The 24351-nt window shown below is 43.4% G+C and overlaps 1 long non-coding RNA gene across 1 annotated transcript in view; it reads left to right on the top strand.

Moving 5' to 3' along the window:
- Positions 1-18814: 18814 nt before the first annotated feature.
- Positions 18815-24351, top strand: part of LOC138664876 (uncharacterized) — a 100606-nt gene continuing 95069 nt past the window's right edge. The window contains exon 1 of the long non-coding RNA XR_011318398.1: positions 18815-18862. This is a non-coding gene — a long non-coding RNA (uncharacterized lncRNA). The remainder of the gene's footprint in view (positions 18863-24351) is intronic.

Genomic DNA, 24351 nt, shown 5'->3' with positions numbered 1-24351 from the left:
AACAGGCTGCACTATTTGAAAAAAAGGAAATTGTTTTTCAAGGTATGAGGCAGTAACGCACCCTGAGCTGAATCCAACCGGCTATGGCTGCACACAGACTACAGGGCGAGCTGCGCTCACACAGAGACCGTGCAGACAGCCGTAAACGGCGCTGCAAGGCCAAAAAACCCTCCTCTAGGTTATCCTATGTAGTGTTTTTCCACTATTTAGCTGGAGACGGGTGGAAAGACACTAATAGGAATTTTTTTTTTAAATTTTAAACAGGCTGCACTATTTGAAAAAAAGGAAATTGTTTTTCAAGGTATGAGGCAGTAACGCACCCTGAGCTGAATCCAACCGGCTATAGCTGCACACAGACTACAGGGCGAGCTGCGCTCACACAGAGACCGTGCAGACAGCCGTAAACGGCGCTGCAAGGCCCAATAAACCCCCTCTAGGTTATCCTATGTAGTGTTTTTCCACTATTTAGCTGGAGACGGGTGGAAAAACACTAATAGGGAATTTTTTTTTAAATTTTTAAACAGGCTGCACTATTTGAAAAAAAGGAAAATTTTTCTCAAGGTATGAGCCAGTAACGAACCCTGAGCTGAATCCAAAGGGCTATGGCTGCACACAGACTACAGGGCGAGCTGGGCTCACACGGAGACCGTGCAGACAGCCGTAAACGGCGCTGCAAGGCCCAAAAAACCCCCTCTAGGTTATCCTATGTAGTGTTTTTCCACAATTTAGCTGGAGACGGGTGGAAAAACACTAATAGGAAATTTGAGAAAAAATGTGCAGCAGGCTGCACTATGAGCAAAAAAGGACAACTGTGTGAGGCAGTGTGAACCCCCCTGAGCTGAATACAACCGGGTATATGGCTGCACACAGACTACAGAGTGAACTGCACACACACACACACACAGAGACCTTGCAGAACGCTGTTAAAACAGCGCTGCAAGGCAAGAGCAAGGTGAACAGTGAAGAACACACAGCGTTTTGCTAAATTAGCCTTTGGAAAGGAAAATAAAGCAATTAGCTAGCTCAACTGGCCCTCAGTTAGAACACAGCGTCCTGTCCCTAACTGAAATCACAGCAGAGTGAGCGCAAAATGGCGGCAGCGTTTTTTATAGTGCAGAGTGACATCATTTCAGCAGCCAATCACAGCCTTGCCAGTACTTACATGCCCACCATGCTAAACAGGATGTGCCCACACTTCCAATCATTCCTCATTGGCTGCTGCATTCTGTTTGAATTCTGGGAACTTCTGATTCCGGTATCCGATACACGGGAAGTATCGGAATTCGGTATCGGAATTCCGATACCGCAAATATCGGCCGATACCCGATACTTGCGGTATCGGAATGCTCAACACTAGTCCTGTTACCAATTTTGAACTGCTTTTAGCCTACTTTTGTTTTTGGGACTATATCTGTGTTTCCTCCTCATCCTGCCCATTGCCCAGACAGTGCTAGATGACTCTGCTGGTACATTGACCCAGACTGCTACATTCCCCTTGCACGCTACACAGCCAGATTCTGACTCTGCTGAAAGTGAAGTTCCCCTTCCCGCATACTATACCACCTTACACAGGGACAAAGAGGAAGGTGCAGATGAAAGTGCAGGTTCCTTCATCAGGTGGGGGGGATACTCGTTGGCGACGTCACTGGCACAGGGCCCCTCATAGTACGCAAAAGTGTCGCTGCCGGTGGGAAGCGCCCCCGCCGTGCAAACACACCGCCGTACTTTGAGAGGCCCTGTGCCAGTGCCCATGTGAACGAGTGGCCCCCCCCCTGCTTGCTCAGGATCACAGCACTTGCAAAGTTGAAATACTTATCTCTCCCTGCTCCACTGCCGTGACGTGGTCCACGTTTCCTGGGCCCACTAAATGCTTGACCCAGCCATACCCCCCACAACTTTAGCCAAATGACCTCCAATGTCCAATGCCTAACTATTATTATAAGGTAAATTAAGATTGACAAGCTTCAGTACCAAGAATGGATGTTTTTTCCTGGCCTCCACTCACTGCCGACTATGCTTCCCCATTGACTTGCATTGGGTTTCGTGTTTCGGTCGATCCCCGACTTTTCACGATAATCGGCCGATTTCACTCGACTCGACTTTTGAGATAGTCGGGTTTCACGAAACCTGACTCGACCCTAAAAAAGTAAAAGTCGCTCAACCTGTTAAGGGGAGAATATATGGCATATGAAGATATACTTAAATCAAACCAATATGGACGCTTTGCTTAACATTAGACTTGTGTAGCTTTAAGGTTTTCTGATTCACTGTCACAAGACTAAATTCTGTTGATTACTCTGTACCAGGATGTACCAAGATCCGTGTAAATCCCCTAGTCTTATCGAGAGTAAATGTATCTGCACGAAGGTGAATTGATCCCCAATAAACCAAAGATAAGTGGAAAACGTGCATAGACAGATGTCAGCTTGACCCAAAGGCGCCATTAGGGCGATAACGGTACAGAAATGGATTAAAAGTAATAATCATTAGAATTATGGTACTATAGTAATAAAGATAATAACATAGAACATGTAAGATCAAAAGAGTTTTCTGATAAGTGTTAAGTTGGAAAAACCCATGATGTAATGTGCTGAGACTGCCCAATTTTTCCATAAAAAGAGCGGTCCGACGAATAAAGAACCAGAAAACTTTGAGAGACAATTGCTTGCATTTGTGTCCTGATTTCTCCGGCCGTAATACTTCACATCCAATTTGGCAGCAGACAACTAAGATGAGAACACACGCATCCCGTGTGCCCTAACATTTGGCGTCTGAATGTGGGACTAGGACGAAAGTTCGAACCTGACCAGCCGCGAAGAAGACCTCCAATCTTGGACCGGACCACTCGAGGGTGGAGAAGTGCACCTCAGTAGTGTATAATAGCCATGATCCGTCAAACTCAATCTGACAGGTGCCCCGCCCCTATCAAAGTGTATCAAAATGTGTAACCCCTCCCCTCCCCTTGTCTGACGGCTGGTATCCAGCTGTCCCTCCTTGTTTGATTTCCCCTTTTGATATAGTTTAATATAGTTTAATTTGTTGTAGTTTTGATATTATTCCCGTATTTTGTGGAATAACACATGTTTATAATTATAGCCTAGTCGTGTATTTATTTTACACGTGGTTTATAACACCTTTCTCATTTGTTTTATAATAGATTTTATACGTAGCCCCGAGTTTGATTCTGTAAGCTTTTGTTTTATTCACAGTGTATCCATATAGTGAATAGGGCTGATGTTTCTGTATGCAATCCTACATCCTGTTATGTGAAAAGTATTCTCAAACACTAACTAAATGGTGAACATTACCTAAATTAGGTTAACTGTGGGTCAGAGGTTTATAGCACCTAGGTCAAGCAATTGTTGTTGTATTTGCGTACCCCATAAATGTTTATTCTCACAAACAGAAAAGTTATTGTGTCCTGAAGATGGCATCTGAGGTTATTTGTTTTTTGTATTAGCTTTCTCAGAAAACAGCTGTGTTATCTGAGGGTCAGATATTTTTGTACAAACTCATGCTGTTTGGTGATCTTTGTGAAGCAGAACTTTGTTTTATAACACATTTGTACTTGTATTGTACCTGAATTGATATTTGCTTTCTCTTTTTTGTGTCCTGAAGATGGCATCTGCAAAGTTATTTGTTATCTACTGAGGCCATTGCAAGTTGTGTTTATTCACATTGTAGCAGGTTTTATCCTTGTGGCTGCCTTATATACACAGAAGAGATATGCACCAATGTCACAACACAAGTTATAATATGACCCAATGTTACAACACAAGTAAGAAGCGGCGTGTTTTATACGAATAAAAACCAAAGACATGATATTGTAAAAAAAAAAATTTAAAAGATTTATTTCTCACGATAAAACAACAGCTCAAATTTTAAGTTAGCTAACAGCATGATGCTGACAAATGCATCTTTGCTGTATCTGATAACGACACGATGAACAAATAACGGCGCCTGAAAATCTTGATGTCACAAAATCTGATACGGCTCGATCATTATTCTGCATGTCAGACGTAAAATTTTGTAAAATCTTCTTAAATGGAAAGCCTCGCGCTATATGGTATAATACATATATGCAATAATGACCGCATACACTGCTATACAAATCTTGAATTTGTGCGCTCTGATAACAATAAGAATAACAATTCTTGTTCAGGAATGTCACAAAAGCGCGTGGAAAGATAATATTATCCGCACGGAAGCCGTAACTGTCAAAAAATATGCCCGTCTTATCGTCGCAGAGTACGATTAATATCCAGTGGCGACCAGCTTGATTTGCCGGGTCTGTATTCACAATATATGCCGCGGGTCTCTGAGTCACTCTTTCTTCCGGAAGCAAATCACACGGAAACACACCGGCGAATATGCGGTCTGTATAATTATCGGACCGCGCTACAACTGTAAGCTGCAGACTGTCCATCGTTGCTTAATTAAAATCGTACAAGATCTCTCGCCTGTTATTAATTTCCAGAATGGTGTGGTTGACTGCAAAGACAATCATATTTATCGTGTGGGGTGTCGCTATCGCAAAGCGGACTTCAGCACGCAGATTACCTGTTTTAATGAGCGAGAAATGGCCTCCAGGCTCTTGATCAGGCGATAAATCAAAAGCAAATAGCGTGAAGCCAGCCATAAATTCTTCACGATCTATCGCCATGGCACAATCAGCCTTTTGCTTGCCCGATATATGGGCAAGCGCCATATATTCTCTGATGGCTAAATCAGCATTAAAATTAGGATTATAAGGCCTCGCGGGTATCTGCTGACCATCCAGATATAATGCCGCGTGATTGACGTGGTAGTGGTGAAAGTCCAACGGGTTTTTTGTATAAGAACCGCTGAAGCCCTCATTATCTACAAACCCCAATATAACAGTTTTTGGTATCTGTCCTAGGAAGAGGTTCTCGTGGTTCGTGATCCGTGTCCCTGCGGCGATGCTGTACACTTTCAGGCATGTTCGGTCAACAGCGTACTTGGCTGTTGCTGCTAGGAGGGCCTGGCTGTGGCCGATTCGGACAGCCGGTGATACCTGCACTCTTTTCACATAGAGAGCCGCCTGCGAGATTTGTACCTTCAGCGGCTCGGCTTCTGCGAACATGAGGCAGAAAGTATCCTTATTTCTTGACAGTTTGACCTTAAGGTCAAGGCCGTTCAATATTAACTTTGGCTGGTTAAATATATCCCCAAATATGGGTCCCAAAAGGTCGATGGGTTTTGAGCGAGAGGCGGCACTGGCTCTTTTGATAAATCCCGCATTTGCGCCATCCAGGCGCCTGTCATTATGATGCCCCGCAGTGTCTTTATAGAACAAACCGGCTGTAAATTGCGATGCCAGCGTCTGTGAACTGTAATTTAAAAGGGTCTCTATGTAGGCTCTATAGCTGTAGAGATTGTCCGATTGTGAGATAAGTCGGTCTCCCAGAGTAATATCGACCTGGTTAAAAAGAGTGGCTAGAGGGTAGTTTATGAGCGCCACACGCGCACCATCGGCGATGGCCGTATTATCCTGCTTCACGATGCGACAGCTTATGTACAGTAGCGTGTTGTTCAGATCATAATAATAATCACCACTACCAGATATGTAAAACTCCAACGGTCCATTGTCTGACAGAGCAGCAACAGGCTGTACTTCTACAAATAGAGATTTCTCGATACTTGTTTGAGTTGGTGGTACGGCAAAAATATCCAGTTCAGATTTTGCGCACTCTACAGAAGCGTCATGCAGGAAAGCCATGGTAACTGATTAGAAGATGTCGTCCGCAGAGCGTCTTACTCGTTTCTGACGGGGGCGTCTCTTGGATGTAGTTTTATTCATGAGCATCGGCGGTAAAGGAGGGCAAACGCGGCGCTTTCTTTTTTGGGCTTTTTAGCGACATAGATTATCCCAGAGCCGTCTTGATGGGTTGGCGTATTTATCCTTTTCATAAGGGCAGTCGATGCGGATGTCACGGCATCTGCAGCGATGTTCCGGGCAGCCGTCCGAACGTGTGGTTTTACTAATTCTAAGCCTTTTCTGAAAAGCGGCACGGCGCGACGAAATAAACCTTTAAATAGTCCTGCCAGTCCAGAGCCATACATGTACTCGCTCCCGCGGAATCCCTCTAGACCGTGCCCCGACTGTGCAGTATAGTAGCGGGCATAAACAGCAGGATCTCCATACACCCTTTGAGACAGCATTTTATCGTGTCAATGCTGGCGAGGTCTAAAATGTAATCGCACTATACACTTGCCGTATCTGAATTTAACCGGCGTTCCCTGGTCCGACATGACTGTAATGTTTATGGAGTCAAAGTGTTGCTTGCACAGCGGTATGTAATCGGGCCGTGAGTAGCGCACCGTGACAATATCATTATCATCGCCGCTAACTTCTACGGTTCGTAGCAGTTGAACGTAACTGTCACCTACAAGTTGATGCTGAATTATATCAGTGTATACAAAAAGCGAATAAAAACCAGCCTTTGAATCGGGGTAAAAGCGGCGATTCCATGGCATTAAAGCAACGGGGGAGTCATCGACGGTCTGCAGGCCGAAAATAAATTTTAACTTAGTACCCAGAGTAAACTGTATAGGGGATGGGTCGGTCAGGATCACCTCGCGGCGTAGCTCATCATACCGTATTCTGTAGGCAGGCGTAGATAAATACAGCGCTTCTATTCGGGCATTGACCGCGCCAACTAGCTTAGGAATGGACGAGTAAAATCCTGATTTTATGTGATACTGTACTAAAGGTTCGCCGTGTTTAGCCGCGTAGAAGCTCCCTTCAAAAGCATCAAACGTGTTCCACGTATGGGGGTACTGTATTTCCGTTAACGCAACCTCATAATCTGCCGAAAGATGAACGGCCCGCGCTAACTTGGTATTGTACTCCGATATTGTGTTTTCAGGGTAGATTTTAATTGACGAATTACTGGGTAATGTCACGAAAAATGAGCCCGCTTCCATGGTTATATATCTGTCAACTCCGAGGCCGGGATCCAACTATTGAATTTTTCGGGGTAGCCCAGCCATTTGACAAAGCAATGACTCACACCCCTGACACGTTTTTTTCTCAAAATCTTTTCTACTCTGTAGACACGATCCTCATCCATAGGTATTTTTTGCAGCTCTTCCTTATAAAATGACCCCTCTACAGGCTCTCCGGCTAAATCACTGATTTTATAAAGGGGTTTATGAAATTTATTGGAGACGCCGGTGATTAAAAAAATCTCATCGCTGTACGTCTTCTCATAGCCCTTACAGAAGGTCGATTTATAGCGCGATATTCTCACATGAGAGCCGACCGTTAAAGACGGTTTAATCGGTTTATTAGTAATAGTAGAACTGTAAATATTGCGCCAGATTTGCATCACGTTTCTCTCTGACACAGACGCGGGACTACAGCGGATCGTTGAGTGGTACGTATGGTTGTAGCTATGCAGCAAATCCGGTAAAATATCAATATACCTAAAGGTATTATGATGCGTAAGATAGCGCCACATACGGGTTTTTAATGTGCGATTAAAACGCTCGACCATAGCGGCTTTTACATAATTGTTTGTAAAATAGTGATGAATATTGTACGTATTACATAGCTGTTTGAGTGATGAATTTATAAATTCTTTGCCGCGATCCGTCTGCAGTTTCTTCGGTATGCGCTTATCATTTTGAAATATTAATTCGAACGATCTGGCGACACTAGCGCCTGTCTTGTTTGTCAAGGCTACGCACCATGCGTATCTCGATAGAACATCAATCACCGTCAGGATGTATTTGACATTATCATTTTCCCTTGAATAGTCAATTAAACTTACGAGATCCGCCTGCCACTGCGCATCAATGGCCGAGACGTAAATTTTATTTGTCAAAAAGCGTTTTCTAGCAGGCTTGTGTAGCGTGTAGGTGTCTTGCTTATTTAACCAGGCAATAACATCAGATTTCTTTATACCGCGTGCTCTTGCAGATCTAAATAATTTGTCAATACCCGAGAATGAGCCGGGTGCGCGGCATGTAAAATATTGTTTTTCTAATATGGCATCATACGATTTAGACGTCATGATTGATTAAAATGATTGTGGTTCGTTAATCAACAGCCTGCTTCTTTCAGAAATTCAGCTGTATAAAAATTCCTGTTTTAATCCGGATATATCATGCGTGAGTTAATGCATGCATTAATTGCATGTATGGTTGTGTTCTGGGTGTTAACAGCAGGCGTGTGGTGGGGCGTAACTGGGTGTGTTTCTGGGTGTTAACAGGTGAGCTGGTTTCTGACACTCAGGATAAATACAGGTGGCTGGCCCACTAAGTACATCAGACAACCACCAGAAGTCCGACCAGACTAAAAAAAGCAAGCTATTCTAAATGTAAGTATATAAGACAGTTGTGTTATTATTCGCAAATGCTTAATTATATTTAACTATGCATCTCTAAAACCATAATTAAGGGTGTTATTTGTCTAATAAGTTAGTTTTATACTGGAGGATAGCTGCATATTTAGTATCGTTGTATAATATAGTTTTACTGCATAAAACATATTCTGTGGTACATAATTAATATAGAAAGACTTATCCGCGGGCAACTATTATAACATAATTTATGTAATACAGTAGTTAATAACTGTCAATACGCCCTAACTAGCGCCTGCAGCGTTTACTTACTACATGTGTGTTGTTTAACATAGACATATTTATAGTCATATTTATACAGTAGCGGTATATTTAGTGGGGCTGTGTAATATAGTTTTACCGCATAAATCATATTTGTGGCGCATAATTAATATAGAAAGACTTAGCCGTATTACCCATGATTTGCTTAGTATAAGAATACTTATACACGGGGAGCAGTTTATTTGTTGGGGTATATAATTGAGTTTGACGAGTAGTGGTGTGTGGATAATATAGATTGCGCATAAAATTTACACAGATAATTTATTTTAGATGGAATCCCAACATTTTTCGGCTTTTTCCAGTCAAGTTGCGGATTCGGTAATAGGTATGTTTCAAGATTTATATACATGTATCTGTTAGTGTCCCATTCTAACTAAGGGCTGTTTTTATATATTATCTTTATATTGTTTATTCTTTCTTGTTTAAGATGAATTAATCAGGACCATCCCCGATAATCTAGATGAATTTACCAGGAACACCCCCGATGCTGTAGATGAATTTATCAGCAACTATAGCGATGATTTTTTAAACGGCTTCAGCGTGCCTACTCTGGAGTGTGATACACCTGGAGCTGAGTATAGTAACACTAATGCAGGTGTCGCTGCTGTGTGGGATTTGACTCAAGGCATCATAGGTGCGTTGTGTGACTGCTGTGTATGTATGTGTGTGTGTGTGTATATAGCTTTTAAGTATTTAGACGTGTAAATATATATATTAATTCTTTACAGATGTCGACATGTTTCCAGAACCAACCACCACGGAACACAATCAGCCGCCTGTTGAGGAACTGATGTACCAGACCCCCACGCCGAGAAACAGCCCTGATTCTAGAGCACCTAAAAAACAGCTCGGACCGGCGGGCAAAAAAGGGAGAGGTGAGAATCGTATGAAAAGTTTTTTTTGCACAACCGCTCTGCGAAAATCCACCACGCCTCTACTAAGGCCTGTATCTTTATTTATAGCTTGTAAACTGAAGCCTAGAAGAATTTTCACAAAAGAGAATATACCGGAGCTAATGGAGAGCATCGCAGAAGCTGCAGAAGACGCCACGGCAATCATTCACCACACATCGCTATCCCGTAAGTGTATATTTTGGTATACATGCACAGTCTCTGTACAGTCAATGATGCACGTGCTTCATCATTGAGATCCATGGCCCCCACATATCTGACACATGTATAATCTATCCTGCAGCTAAGCGCAGCGGCCTGCGTCGGTCTCACACATATCTGGCACACGTATAATCTTTCCTGCAGCTATGCGCAGCGGCCTGCGACGGTCTCGCACATATCTGACACATGTATAATCTTTCCTACAGCTAAGCACAAAGTCATGAGAAAAACACCTCCAGCACCTCTACAGCCGCTACAGATCACCGAGAATGGCGCAGCACAAGCGTGGCCGGCGATACAGACGGCTAATGGTTCTGTTAGAGCATATCCGCTATCACCGATCTGCGTGGTGCAGGACGCAGGAAACCCTGTACCGTCGGACCATCGTGAAATACCCCATTCAAGTACCGGTCAGCCATCGACAATCCGTGTGAATGACCCCGCGCCACTATATCCAGAAGTGCTCGATGCACCCCGAAAACATAAGCGGAAAACAAAACATGTTACAGAGTCACCAACCGCATCCTGCGCCGTGGGTGCAACAGCCACGATGAGTCGTGAAGAGTATGATCGCGAGATTGATCAGCTCGCTGATGGTAAGCAACCATCCATAGAACCGCTCATTATACGTATGTCCCACACTATGCAACCGTCAGCGCCATGTGTAACGGGGCCTGCTAATGCCTCTGGGGCCGGACCCTCAGGATCCTCTAATTTGGGTGACATATCTCATGTCTGTGTATCTAACTATGTTAATGTTAAGAAACGGTCAAAGAGGTCGCGGCCGGCTGATGTTAAGGGGTGTAAAGAGCTTAAGGTGTGTAAAAAGCCACGGATTCATGCGCCAGCTATAGATCTGCAGCATGAATCCCGCAGCTGGGGCCCCGTTGAAATGCTTGTATTTCAGGAACACATCGGCCGCTACTTACGCTACAAACGCTGGGTCCCCAAAATAATGTTTTTTTGCGATACTTTTGAAAAATTATTATTAACACAAAACCCAACACAGGCTAATAAGTCCAAACTATACGCACTTCGGAGCCTGCTGCTGGATGGCGAGATAACAACTACAGCGACCCCATTATGACTAGATATGGTCGGCTACGGCATGCATAAACCGCCTAAACTAACACTACCCAGGTATAATAGGGCTAGAGTTATAAAGAGGGCTCTAAAATTGTTGGTCAGCGCTAGACGGGCGCTATGCTCTAGGAGGCGCCGTGGTGCCATGTGTCCTGCAATGCCTCTACAGTCACCACAGATGTCGTCACAAGAGTCAGAACAGCACTCACATAGTCCAGGCAGCTCTGCAGATGCCGCACAGGCATCTACACAAAATTCACAATCCGCAGACGCTGACGCTGCTGGTAATGTGCGGCGCCCCGATCATACAGTATTTTTGCAACACATCCATCATCATGAAAGGGCCCTCCGCAATTTCAATGGTCATATACATACAGATCATTTTAGATTTGTAAATTTGGAGCGTGTACGGTCATTTGAAGAGGGCTTGAATATTGTTCATGAAGGCATTCAGGCATTACTGGATAGAATCATCAGGGACATTGAACCTGGCGACTTTGTACAGTTAAGGTTTGATGCCGGTGATACTTTAGATCCTATTTTCACTACAAAACAAACCCGTGAAGATTTTAATTCCGAATCTTTTTTAAATGCTGTTGCCCGCGCACTTCAAAGTAACAGTGAATGCATATCATCCAATTCGCTAAAGCTAGTCGTCACCATTATTAAAAACCGACGCGGTGGTGTAAAAAGGCGCTTGAAATCTATAGCGAGCAGTCAGATCATTTAACAAAAGAGACAATGGCTGTATGATTTTAACAATTACAAGTCAAATCTGTGTTTGGCTGCCAGTGTGTGCGCCCTGATGGACGACACGGATGTCAGTGATGGTGTTTTACTGAACCGCTCTAAAAACATACACGCAGCACTGGGCATCCCTGATGATCAATTAGTGAGTTTTAGCGACATCCCTGCATTTGAAAAATATTTGGGGGTCACCATTAAAGTACTGTACTATAGTCAGGGCGATTGGCGTTACTTTGAGAGCGGTAATACAGCTATTGGCAAAACCGTATTCATAATAATCTAATAATAATCTTTATTTTTATATAGCGCTAACATATTCCGCAGCGCTTTACATTTTGCACACATTATCATCACTGTCCCAGATGGGGCTCACAATCTAGATTCCCTATCAGTATGTCTTTGGAATGTGGGAGGAAACCGGAGTGCCCGGAGGAAACCCACGCAAACACGGAGAGAACATACAAACTCTTTGCAGATGTTGTCCTGGGTGGGATTAGAACCCAGGACCCCAGCGCTGCAAGGCTGCTGTGCTAACCACTGCGCCACCGTGCTGCCCATATTGTATTCATATTGTTCCATGATAATCACTACTACGGTATCAAAAATATGAAGGGTTTTATCGGCGCTAAGTACTTTTGTGAGCTCTGCAATTCAGTGTTTCACCACAAAAACAATCATTCCTGTCAGTATTTTTGTAAAGCCTGTCAGAGAGAGAATTGCATAGAAAGCGGTGCCGACCAACAGCCCAGATGTCCTGTTTGCAGAGTTTATTGCCGCTCGAGCGTGTGCTTAGATTATCACAAACAATTGGGGTTAGCCGACCCGGCATTCTGCAGACTTAAAACATTTTGTGATAAATGCAACCTTTTTGTCCCCAGAAATAGTGAAACAGAGCATAAATGTAATGGTTTGCGCTGTCCTGTATGTCGCAGACATATAAATAAATTCGATGCCCATCTTTGTTACATGCGGAAGTATGTAGCACAGGATGAGTCAGACTGTTATATCTTTTATGATTTTGAATGTATGCAGGAGACAGGCACGCACATCCCGAATTACATTTATGCTACAACGCTGTATGGCCACCCCTCCTGGGAGTTTGAGGGCGATACCTGTACACATGACTTTGTACAGTTCTTTACAAGCGGTAAATTTTCAGATCATACATTTATTGCCCACAATGGTGGAAGATATGATGCATACTTTATTGTTAAGGAACTGATTTCTGAAAAACTACAAGTACAGTTGATAACCCAAGGTGGTCGTCTCTTGTGTGTGTCGCTACCCGATTTGTCTATAAGGTTCATAGACTCTCTAAATTTTATCCCCATGAAACTCAGTAAATTACCACAGGCCATGGGCTTTTCAGGAGGCAAAGGACATTTTCCACACTTTTTCAATACCCGAGAAAACCAAAACTATGTAGGTCCCATACCTGATGTAAAATATTATGGGGTGGAGTACATGTCACCTGGTGAGAAGGTAGAGTTCCTGGAGTGGTATGAGACACAGGTAAATACAACTTTTGACTTCAAGGCCGAGCTAAAATCTTATTGCAAACAAGATGTTGAAATTTTGAGACACGCCTGCGCGATCTATAGAGAGCGTATTATGCAGATGACCCAGAAAAATGTTAAAAAATACTGTAAGCGTCAAAAGCAAAGGATTGTAGTGAGCAGGTGTGTTGATCCTTTTCAGCTCATCACCCTGGCCTCGGTGTGTATGACAATGTACCGGTTTAAATTTCTTCCAAAAAAGACAATCGCCATTTTACCTGGTGATAATTATCACAAGGCAAAAAAGCGCTACTCGACACCCGCTATACAGTGGCTCATGTATGTAGCCCACTCTGAGAACATCGACATACAGCACGCTTTGAGAGGCGGTGAAAAACAGGTCGGGAAGTATTTTCTAGATGGCTATGCCTATGTTAGCGGCCAGCACATAGCCTTTGAATTTCAGGGGTGTTTTTACCACGGTTGTCCCGTGTGCTATAATGAAAATGACACAAATAAGGTCACAAGCACGTCCTACGGCCAGTTATATTACACCTTTTTAGCTAAAAAGCGTTACTTACAGTGTTGCGGGTACACAGTAAGACTGATGTGGGAACATGAGTGGAATGAAATGGTTGAAAATGATTCTAACCTTCAAACATTTCTTCGTCAGATGGAATTCCCCGCTCCTTTAGACCCCCGTGATGCGCTTTATGGCGGGCGAACTAACGCCATTAAGCTCTATCACCATCTGGAAGAAGGGGAGACTTTACACTACTACGATTTCACCAGTCTGTACCCCTTTGTAAACAAAACTAAAACATACCCTGTAGGCCATCCAGACATCATCTACGACAATTTTGGATTCATTAAAAAATACTTTGGCATTGCTAGAGTCAAGGTCTACCCGCCGAGAGATTTATTTTTTCCAGTTCTACCGGTAAAACTCAACAAAAAATTAATGTTTTCCCTTTGCTACACATGCGCTGCAAATTCCCAGGCAGATATTTGTGCCCACAGTGATGAAGAACGGGCGCTGACAGGCACCTGGTGCACTATAGAGCTCGAGATGGCGATAGAAAAAGGGTATCGGATCGCTCACATCTATGAAATATGGCATTTTCCTAAAACCACTGATGATCTGTTTGCGCCTTACATTAAATTACATCTTAGGGATAAGCAGGAAGCCTCTGGTTATCCTAGCTGGTGCACTGATGACGCCAAGAAACGGCAGTACATTGACTCTTTTCTTGAAAAAGAAGGTGTCCAATTACGGCCTGAAAATATAGCTGTCAATCCTGCTAAGCGCCAGATCTCCAAGCTTTTCTTAAATTCTTTATGGGGAAAGTTTGCTCAGAGATCTAATCTATCATGTACCAGCATTGTTAGGGATCCAGATGAGCTTTTTAAGTATTTGTTCCTGCCTTACTATGACATTTCGATGTTACATTTCCTTGATGATGACACCGCAACCATTAACTGGAAATATGCAAAAGGCCACCACACACTCAACAAAAACACAAACATTTTTATAGCGTGTTTTACAACAGCGTATGCTCGGTTAGAGCTCTATTCGCTGCTGGACCGGCTGCAGGAGAGGTGCCTTTATCACGACACAGACTCAGTTATTTTTGTACAGAGAGATGGTGAGTGGCAACCGCCTTTAGGCGATTACCTGGGGGAGCTGACCAGTGAAATACCCGATGGTACACACATCACAGAATTTGTATCCGCGGGCCCCAAAACTTACGGCTACAAACTCAACACCGGTAAAACTGTCTTAAAAGTTAAGGGGATAACACTAAATGTTGGTAACTCTCAATCTATTAATTTCAACAGTCTGAAAGATCTAGTTCTGGACTACCCGCGCAATTCTGCCGCAGAAACTCAGAAACGTATTGTCGTACAGCAGGCGTCCATTGTGAGAAATAAAAAGTACTGGGATATTGAAACAAGGCCATTACGCAAAACACAAAAGTGCGTTTATACAAAGCGGCGACTATTAGACGATTTCACAACATTACCTTTTGGGTATTAGTCGAGTATTGTGATGGATACGCGTCTGCAACACCCGTTCTCGTGCATTCTAGCAGGCCCGTCTAATTCTGGAAAGAGCTATTTTGTAAAACAGCTGCTATATAATATTGAAGCTAATTTTTCTCAGAAACCTGATAATATTGTATGGTTTTATTCGTGTTGGCAAAAACTATATGATGAAATCTCTCTCTCTTTTCCCCACGCCAGATTTGTGGAGGGTCTGCCGAATACATTCGTAGATGACGAATTATTCCCACCGGAGAAGGTGAATTTGGCGATTGTTGATGATCTCATGGAGAGTGCTAGTGAGAATTGTGAGATAGAAAAAGCCTTTACCAAGTATGTGCACCACAGAAATCTCAGCATTTTCTACCTGGTGCAAAACATATTTTGTCAGGGCAAGAAAAGCCGTACGATAAATTTAAACACAAAGTACATGGTGCTTTTTAACAACCCCCGAGATAAATTACAAATTTTAACTCTAGCTCGTCAGATGTATCCCGGAAAAACACGTTTTTTCCTAGAAGCTTTTGAGGATGCCACGCGGGAGCCTTACGGGTATTTGCTTGTAGATTTGAGAGCTAATACTCCTGAGGATCTGCGTTTAAGGACTGGGTTGTTTCCACCCGCGCTGCCCGCTGTCTATGTTCAGAAGAAAAAAACTTCTAAAAAGTGAATTTTACCAGGTATCAGACATTCTACGCTGTGGTCGTTGTGATGTAAAGATGTCTGAGAGGCTCCGGCGTAACTGGGCTCTCTTAAAAACCCTAGTGAAAGCAACCCCCGCTGTCAGAAAGTCTATTTTGCGCGATGCAAGCAATGATTTAATTACAGCCATAGGCGAGATTGCATTAAATATCTTAAAAGGCAGGATTCCGCTGAAAGAGCGCCAAAAAGGTATATTAAAGAAGTGGCGTAAAGCTATAAGAACCCTGAGCGACAGGTCTCAGCCCATAAAGAAAAAGAAGCGCCTACTAAAACAGGCCGGCGGGTTTATCGGTCCTCTTTTAGCTTTTGCAATCCCAATAATAACAAGCCTGATCGCCGGAAGATAATGGAGCATACAGCGAAAATGTATCTAGTCCCCAAACAGGAGCTAGACAAACTAAGACCCGGTACTACAGATAACATACGCGACAGTGTTATTCGGCGCCTTGATGGTGAGATTAGCGACATTTTACAGCGTCGTGACATTCCCGATGATGTGAAAATTAAAATGTATAGCGCTGTGCTACAACGCTACTTGGTACATACGAGGCACAGCTCAAAAGAAGTAACGGCTTTAAATCTCGTTAGCCCTCCTGATCCTGGTCAGCAGCAATTGCCAAATACCGACTCTGATAAAAATCATGAGATCGCTGAAATTGTCGGACATATAAACCAAAGATATAAAAAGAATGCTGAATTTTTACTAAACAGGCTGCTGCAGAATAAAAATGTCACAGCATGGAATAATAATGCTGAATTTATTTTCAAAGGATCCGTAATACCAGGGTCTAACTTACTGGATTTGGTACGTAGTACAACGCAGAGTCATGCTCTGAACAGTAGAAATTTACCACCGGGTTGGGATTCATTTATGCAGGCTATGGCCGAACTAAATATGCCGTCTACAGTTGTGGGTAACCCCGCTACTAGGAAGCTTTTAGATGAATTAAAAATTACCAACAGTGAGACACGCTCTGTATCTACACCGTTGAAGTTAGCGGCGGTTCCCCGTACAATTCAATCTTTACATTCCCCGTCATTAGGTACCACACGTGGAACTCTGCTACCTAAAAAAAGGTCTCTACCGATGCTGCAAACCATGTGGCTCACGATGTAAAGAATGTACTGGATAAATGCTGTACACGCCTTGTAACGCTATATTAATTATTTTGTAAGAAGTGTAATTGTTCATTGTACTATTTTAATGTTTTTACTTTTTATATTCTGTATGAATTTTTATAGTAATGAAATGTCTTTGAGATGCTGTTTTATTGTGAGAAATAAATCTTTTTAAATTTTTTACAATATCGTGTCTTTGGTTTTACTTGTGTTGTAACATTGGGTCATATTATAACTAGTGTTGAGCGATACCGTCCGATACTTGAAAGTATCGGTATCGGATAGTATCGGCCGATACCCGAAAAATATCGGATATCGCCGATACCGATATCCGATACCAATACAAGTCAATGGGACATCAAGTATCGGAATGTATCCTCATGGATCCCAGGGTCTGAAGGAGAGGAAACTCTCCTTCAGGCCCTGGGATCCATATTAAAGTGTAAAATAAAGAATTAAAATAAAAAATATTGTTATATTCACCTCTCCGGCGGCCCCTGGACATCAGCGGGAGGATCCGGCGTCCGGCACGGCTTCTTTCTTCAAAATGCGCGCCTTCAGGACCTGTGGAATGACGTCCCGGCTTCTGATTGGTCGCGTGCCGCCCATGTGACCGCCACGCGACTAATCAGAAGCCGCGACGTCATTCCTCAGGTCCTAGAAGGCGCTCATTCTAGGACTTTAGCTGAGGAATGACGTCGCGGCTTCTGATTGGTCGCGTGGCGGTCACATGGGCGGCACGCGACCAATCAGAAGCCGGGACGTCATTCCACAGGTCCTGAAGGCGCGCATTTTGAAGAAAGAAGCCGTGCCGGACGCCGGATCCTCCCGCTGATGTCCAGGGGCCGCCGGAGAGGTGAATATAACAATATTTTTTATTTTAATTCTTTATTTTACACTTCCGATACCGATACCCGATATCACAAAAATATCGGATCTCGGTATCGGAATTCCGATACCGCAAGTATCGGCCGATACCCGATACTTGCGGTATCGGAATGCTCAACACTAATTATAACTTGTGTTGTGACATTGGTGCATATCTCTTCTGTGTATATAAGGCAGCCACAAGGATAAAACCTGCTACAATGTGAATAAACACAACTTGCAATGGCCTCAGTAGATAACAAATAACTTTGCAGATGCCATCTTCAGGACACAAAAAAGAGAAAGCAAATATCAATTCAGGTACAATACAAGTACAAATGTGTTATAAAACAAAGTTCTGCTTCACAAAGATCACCAAACAGCATGAGTTTGTACAAAAATATCTGACCCTCAGATAACACAGCTGTTTTCTGAGAAAGCTAATACAAAAAACAAATAACCTCAGATGCCATCTTCAGGACACAATAACTTTTCTGTTTGTGAGAATAAACATTTATGGGGTACGCAAATACAACAACAATTGCTTGACCTAGGTGCTATAAACCTCTGACCCACAGTTAACCTAATTTAGGTAATGTTCACCATTTAGTTAGTGTTTGAGAATACTTTTCACATAACAGGATGTAGGATTGCATACAGAAACATCAGCCCTATTCACTATATGGATACACTGTGAATAAAACAAAAGCTTACAGAATCAAACTCGGGGCTACGTATAAAATCTATTATAAAACAAATGAGAAAGGTGTTATAAACCACGTGTAAAATAAATACACGACTAGGCTATAATTATAAACATGTGTTATTCCACAAAATACGGGAATAATATCAAAACTACAACAAATTAAACTATATTAAACTATATCAAAAGGGGGAATCAAACAAGGAGGGACAGCTGGATACCAGCCGTCAGACAAGGGGAGGGGAGGGGTTACACATTTTGATACACTTTGATAGGGGCGGGGCACCTGTCAGATTGAGTTTGACGGATCATGGCTATTATACACTACTCACCTCCTATTAGGTAAGAAAATTATTCATCTTACCTATAACCCTCCAGTGTTTCTGTGCCGAGATAAAGGTCAGTCGGCTGTCAGACTCGGACATAGTGACCGTTCTGACAAGTCCTAGCACCAAAAACCCACCCTGGTCACGATTTCCTTAATTGTCTGCCTTATCTGTTTTTGCTTTTGACTCTCTGCTTTGCTGTTTTGTTTGTTTGCATATGTGATACTACCTCAGCCAGCCTGACAAAGATAGGGAGACGTACTGAGCAATTTCACTGTCACTCTGGTTCCGGTCCTGCTCTCAGCTTGAAGTCTGAACTGTGTCTCTCCCAGTGGGCAAGTGGGAGTAGCGGATTGATTACTCTGAGTGATTTTACAACCTCTAAGTGGTTGGTGACTTCTTGCGGATGCCCACCGGAGATCACCTGGCTATGGTGATGATGTTTTGGCTGCAGCGTAAGTTCATAGGTATTATTCTATAAGGGTGGAAGGGTAATTACAATTACCGTATTGATGTGACTGAGTGATTGCTGTCTCCCTGTCTACCTAAAGTGTGTTCTGCCCAGGTACAGACTTTTTATCTCTACAGATCAGGCTGGCATATAGATTGATAAATTGTGAAGTGTTTTGTTGTCAGGAATTCGCAGTATCTGACATCAGTGCTAGGTTAAGCTGTCTTTTGTCTGTTTGTATGGTATATGGTTTGCCGACAGGAGGCGTACTAACATATGGTTAAAGTTTTGAATTCATTCTGTATATATATGTTGTGAGATTAGAGAATTAGTTAACCGGTTTTGTTTTGCATACTTTAGAATTGTAAAGTTAGTTGTTAAATGTGTTCATGTAGGAAGAAAATTCCTTGAATGGTAATTGCTTTTACTTGTACAGATATCTCTGGTATTGTGAGATCCGAAGTCCATTGTTACTCTTTAGTTAATGTTTGACTAATGTCACTGCATTTTTCTGTGAGATGGTTTTTGAAATGATTTTTGTTAAAGTGAAAGTGTTGTGGAAGCAGATATTCTAGCAATTTATCTGGCATTTTTAGACTACGCATTTTCGGGGTATAGAAGAATTGTTAAATACCGTGGTGGTAATTGTTAGCTAACTTCCTATATCACTGTGTTCGAAATACTAGACATCGCAATATCACTGAAGACTCCTTTCCTTTGACATAAGGAGTACATACAGCTTTCACAGTCACATAGCCAACTGTTCAAAACCCCGTGGGAACTTGTCTCAAGAGATAGACACACATGTCCCTCAGACGCACTCAGAATTCAGATGATAGAATGGGTGGGAGTAGTCAGTCAACACACATAAGACAGACACGACCCATAGGGGAGCAGGGAAAGAAAACGCATGTTAAAAAGAACCCTCCAACCCCAAAGGGGGGAGGATTAGATAAGAAGGTATGGAAGAATGTGTTAATGAGTAGAGAGCAGGGTCCTAGGCTTAGATATTATGAAATCCTACAGGACCCTGAAGAATTTTATAAGATGGTAAAGAAAGTCAGAAGACAGGCATGGAGAGAGGAATATGACACAAGGATACTGAATTTTATGGCAAACAGTCGCCTACAGAAAATGTGTCAGTTGCAACATCTGCATAACAGTCATTGATACCGCCCATATACATTCCCGACGACTGGACATGTACCAGCTGTCAAACGCAGAATGCAGAATATCGTGAGACTTGTTCTGACTGTCAGATGACCAACCCAAATAGCCCTACTTTCTATCCAACTATATATGTAGACGGAATACCTTATGCTACATCCTGGCAGCCAAGCCAACACAGCTACAGTCCTTCATTGGACTAGTTTCCTGCCATCTCTGGAGCCTTGATGCCTCTACACATGCCTCAAGGACACTCATTTCAGTTCATCCAAGGAAGCCATCGGTGGGTTTGACATGCTAATCTGCACTCACATCCTCTCCTGCTCTAGGACTGCCAGACTATAACAAACTGTTCTGCCTGTTGTATCATGGAGAAGCAAGCCATGCAACTGGAGTCCTGATACAGCATCACGGAAGGAGACAACGCCCTCCTGGGTACTACTCTTAACCCAGTGGCCCGTGGAGTCCCAACCTGCATGAGAACCACGTTGCAACCCACCTGTACTGGACAAGGCTTCTGACATCATTATGGGTCACCAGTTGAAGATCCTGGCCCATAGCACCTGTCTGCCATAGCACCTGCTACGTCTGCAATGCCCTATTCTGCTCAACGTCACTGTCTCCAGATGTGCTGTTCATAATCCAGCTACTCTCCTACCTCTGCCAAGGGGGGAGAAGGTGAAGATCACATCTCGGACACATCAGTGGAAGAGGTAGTCGACTCTGAAATGGCTCAACGCGATTGTCTCGCTGTCATGAGACAAGAAGACCTCTGGAAGATCCTGACCTGACGCTCTTTGTGGTTTGACCAAGGTATGCAGACCAAGAAGGCCGTTCGCACACTGGTATAGCAGTAGTTACAGAAGATTCCTGCTGCCAGCAAAACCACTGTCTCCACCCAAAGGCAGGGCTGCGGGCCTTGATAGAAGCATGCAACAGGTCCATTCAACACACAGCCACGACCAATCTGGAGGGAAAGAGACTTCATCATGGCTAATGGAACGCCGGTCTGAGACAGCCAAAGCCATACAAGAACGAATGGAGTCCTCGTTGATGCCTGGAAGAGTTGCGGTGGTAAAAGGTGAAGACGCACACACACTGGAGACACCTCAAGGGAAGCAGTGGGCAGCAGACTAACTGAAGCAACAGCAAAAGAAGCAGCAATGATACTACTTGACACAGAAACATCTCATCTGTACTCTAATATGGATCCAGAAACGGAGGGAAAAAGGGCTATCCCTGGAAAAAGATGTCCTAACATTCCAGAAGCAAGCATCCAAAGAAGAGAAGAAGAAAAGGGACCAAGATGGAGCCACACCGATGAAACACGCCTAAGGAGGAACAAGGGAAATTGAAGGCCTCGAACAAATGACCCTACATACTTAATGCTAGACAGGAAACAGTGGAGCTATAGCATAAGGAGTTTTAGTCTTTCCCTTAGGTCTCACATACGCATGTGCACACACACACACTAGCAGGTCCTACAAACTCAGCACTATAGGACCCTACTAATATTCCCAGTTTAGGATTATACCTTTTCTAACTACAGTTGTCTATATGCAGACTAAGTTTATTGTTAAATAAGGCATGTGACTAAATTTGTTCTCAAGTTCCATCCATCCCAGATCCTGAGGACCTAGAAGGTGTCCACCAGATCCTGCCTGATGACTGATTCCTCATCACCAAGAGGTTCAAACCTAGAGATGACAGCCCGTTCCAAGTCCTGCCTACTACCACAGCAGTCCATGGGTCCACACTTCCTACTGCAAGGAGATGCCAGATCCAGAATCCAGTGGCGGCTGCCACTCTTCATCCGTCTGACACTTATCCTTCACCTAGTCCAAGGGGTAGCCAGTCACCAAGGGGTAGTCACTCATGAGAAGGGTATAGTGACATTTTGGTATAATATCTCCACCCCAAGAGTAACATATCAATTTGACTATTGCCTCATAGTAGAATGCCCAGGCCCCATGGCACAGTTTGACATCTGGCTAAACACACAATTCATCTGTGTCCCACTGCTGAAACAGGGGAAGGTTCAAACTGTGAGGATTGGTCACTTGTTGGGTGGCACACTGGTGAAAGTGACTGGGGCACACAGGGGGTAACTGATAGATTCAAAGCCAGGAACAAGACAGCAGTTGGGCTTAAACCCACCATTCCCATAAATAAGAACATACAGTGGATAAACTACCTATACTATAATCAACAACGGTTTATAAAATACACTGGGGATACCATAAAGGCACATATTGACCCATTAAGTTTACAATAGCTATTCTATCTGTTTTAACTGTATTAAGCCTTAATTCTCTACCTGCATAGCTACATGTCTTAAGAAAATGATGATGAGGACCATGGAAACCAAAGTGATGATGACCATACATGCTGATTTCAAAGATCCCCTAGATGAAAGAAGCTGCTGTAAAAACCATGAGAGGATCCACATCCCCCGGAATACATCTGCCTGAAGCAAACCGATGAGGGAGGGACTAGGATCTGACTCCTCCTGTGCAAAGTCCGTTAGGAGGGGGTCCATCTACTAGAGATGGACCGTCTCGTCTATACGGTGAAGGTTAGTTAGTTAGATAGGCTTCAGATTAGGCGCAAAGGAGCAGATCGATAGGCTCGACGAGATCAGAGTTTTGATTTTGCATATCTCCAAAGGGGGGACTGTTAAGGGGAGAATATATGGCATATGAAGATATACTTAAATCAAACCAATATGGACGCTTTGCTTAACATTAGACTTGTGTAGCTTTAAGGTTTTCTGATTCACTGTCACAAGACTAAATTCTGTTGATTACTCTGTACCAGGATGTACCAAGATCCGTGTAAATCCCCTAGTCTTATCGAGAGTAAATGTATCTGCACGAAGGTGAATTGATCCCAAATAAACCAAAGATAAGTAGAATACGTGCATAGACAGATGTCAGCTTGACCCAAAGGCGCCATTAGGGCGATAACGGTACAGAAATGGATTAAAAGTAATAATCATTAGAATTATGGTACTATAGTAATAAAGATAATAACATAGAACATGTAAGATCAAAAGAGTTTTCTGATAAGTGTTAAGTTGGAAAAACCCATGATGTAATGTGCTGAGACTGCCCAATTTTTCCATAAAAAGAGCGGTCCGACGAATAAAGAACCAGAAAACTTTGAGAGACAATTGCTTGCATTTGTGTCCTGATTTCTCCGGCCGTAATACTTCACATCCAATTTGGCAGCAGTCAACTAAGATGAGAACACACGCATCCCGTGTGCCCTAACTTAGTCCTAGTCAGGACTAAGGAGAATCTGCCAGTAGCCTTTGCATAGATCGATGGTGGTCAAATACTTTGCCCCCGCCAGCCGGTCTAACAACTCATCTACACGCGGCATGGGATATGCATCCGTCACTGTTTTCTCATTGAACTTACCATAGTCTACACAAAACCGTGTAGTCCCATCCTTCTTGGGCACTAACACTACGGGGGTTGCCCAGGGACTATCTGACTTTTCAAAGACCCCTAAACGCAACATCTCTTGTATCTCTTGTTGCATCCCCTCTCGTACAGACTCAGGGAGGCAGAAGGGGTTTTGTCGCAGAGGGGTCTGATCCTGGGTCTCAACCTTGTGTTGTGCCAGGCGAGTGTACCCTGGTCTCCCCGAAAACATCCTCTGTCGCTGCCTCAACAACTCCTCCGCCTGCTGTCTCTCCCGAGGGCCTAGGTCTTCACCCAAGTGTACCTGGTCCCATGTTTTATACTGAGTCCATTCCCCTAAGACGTCCGGCAAGGGAAGTCTGGCTAAATCCTCTACTTCAGGTGCACAGATGGCCACTACCTCTTCAGGGCGCTCCCGGTAGGGCTTCAGCATATTCACGTGGAACATGCGGATAACCC

This window comes from Ranitomeya imitator, chromosome 2 (assembly GCF_032444005.1).
Source record: "Ranitomeya imitator isolate aRanImi1 chromosome 2, aRanImi1.pri, whole genome shotgun sequence".
Classification (NCBI taxonomy): domain Eukaryota; kingdom Metazoa; phylum Chordata; class Amphibia; order Anura; family Dendrobatidae; genus Ranitomeya; species Ranitomeya imitator.
The sequence above is the reverse complement of the archived record's forward strand: the minus strand, read 5'-3'. Positions and strand labels throughout refer to the sequence as shown.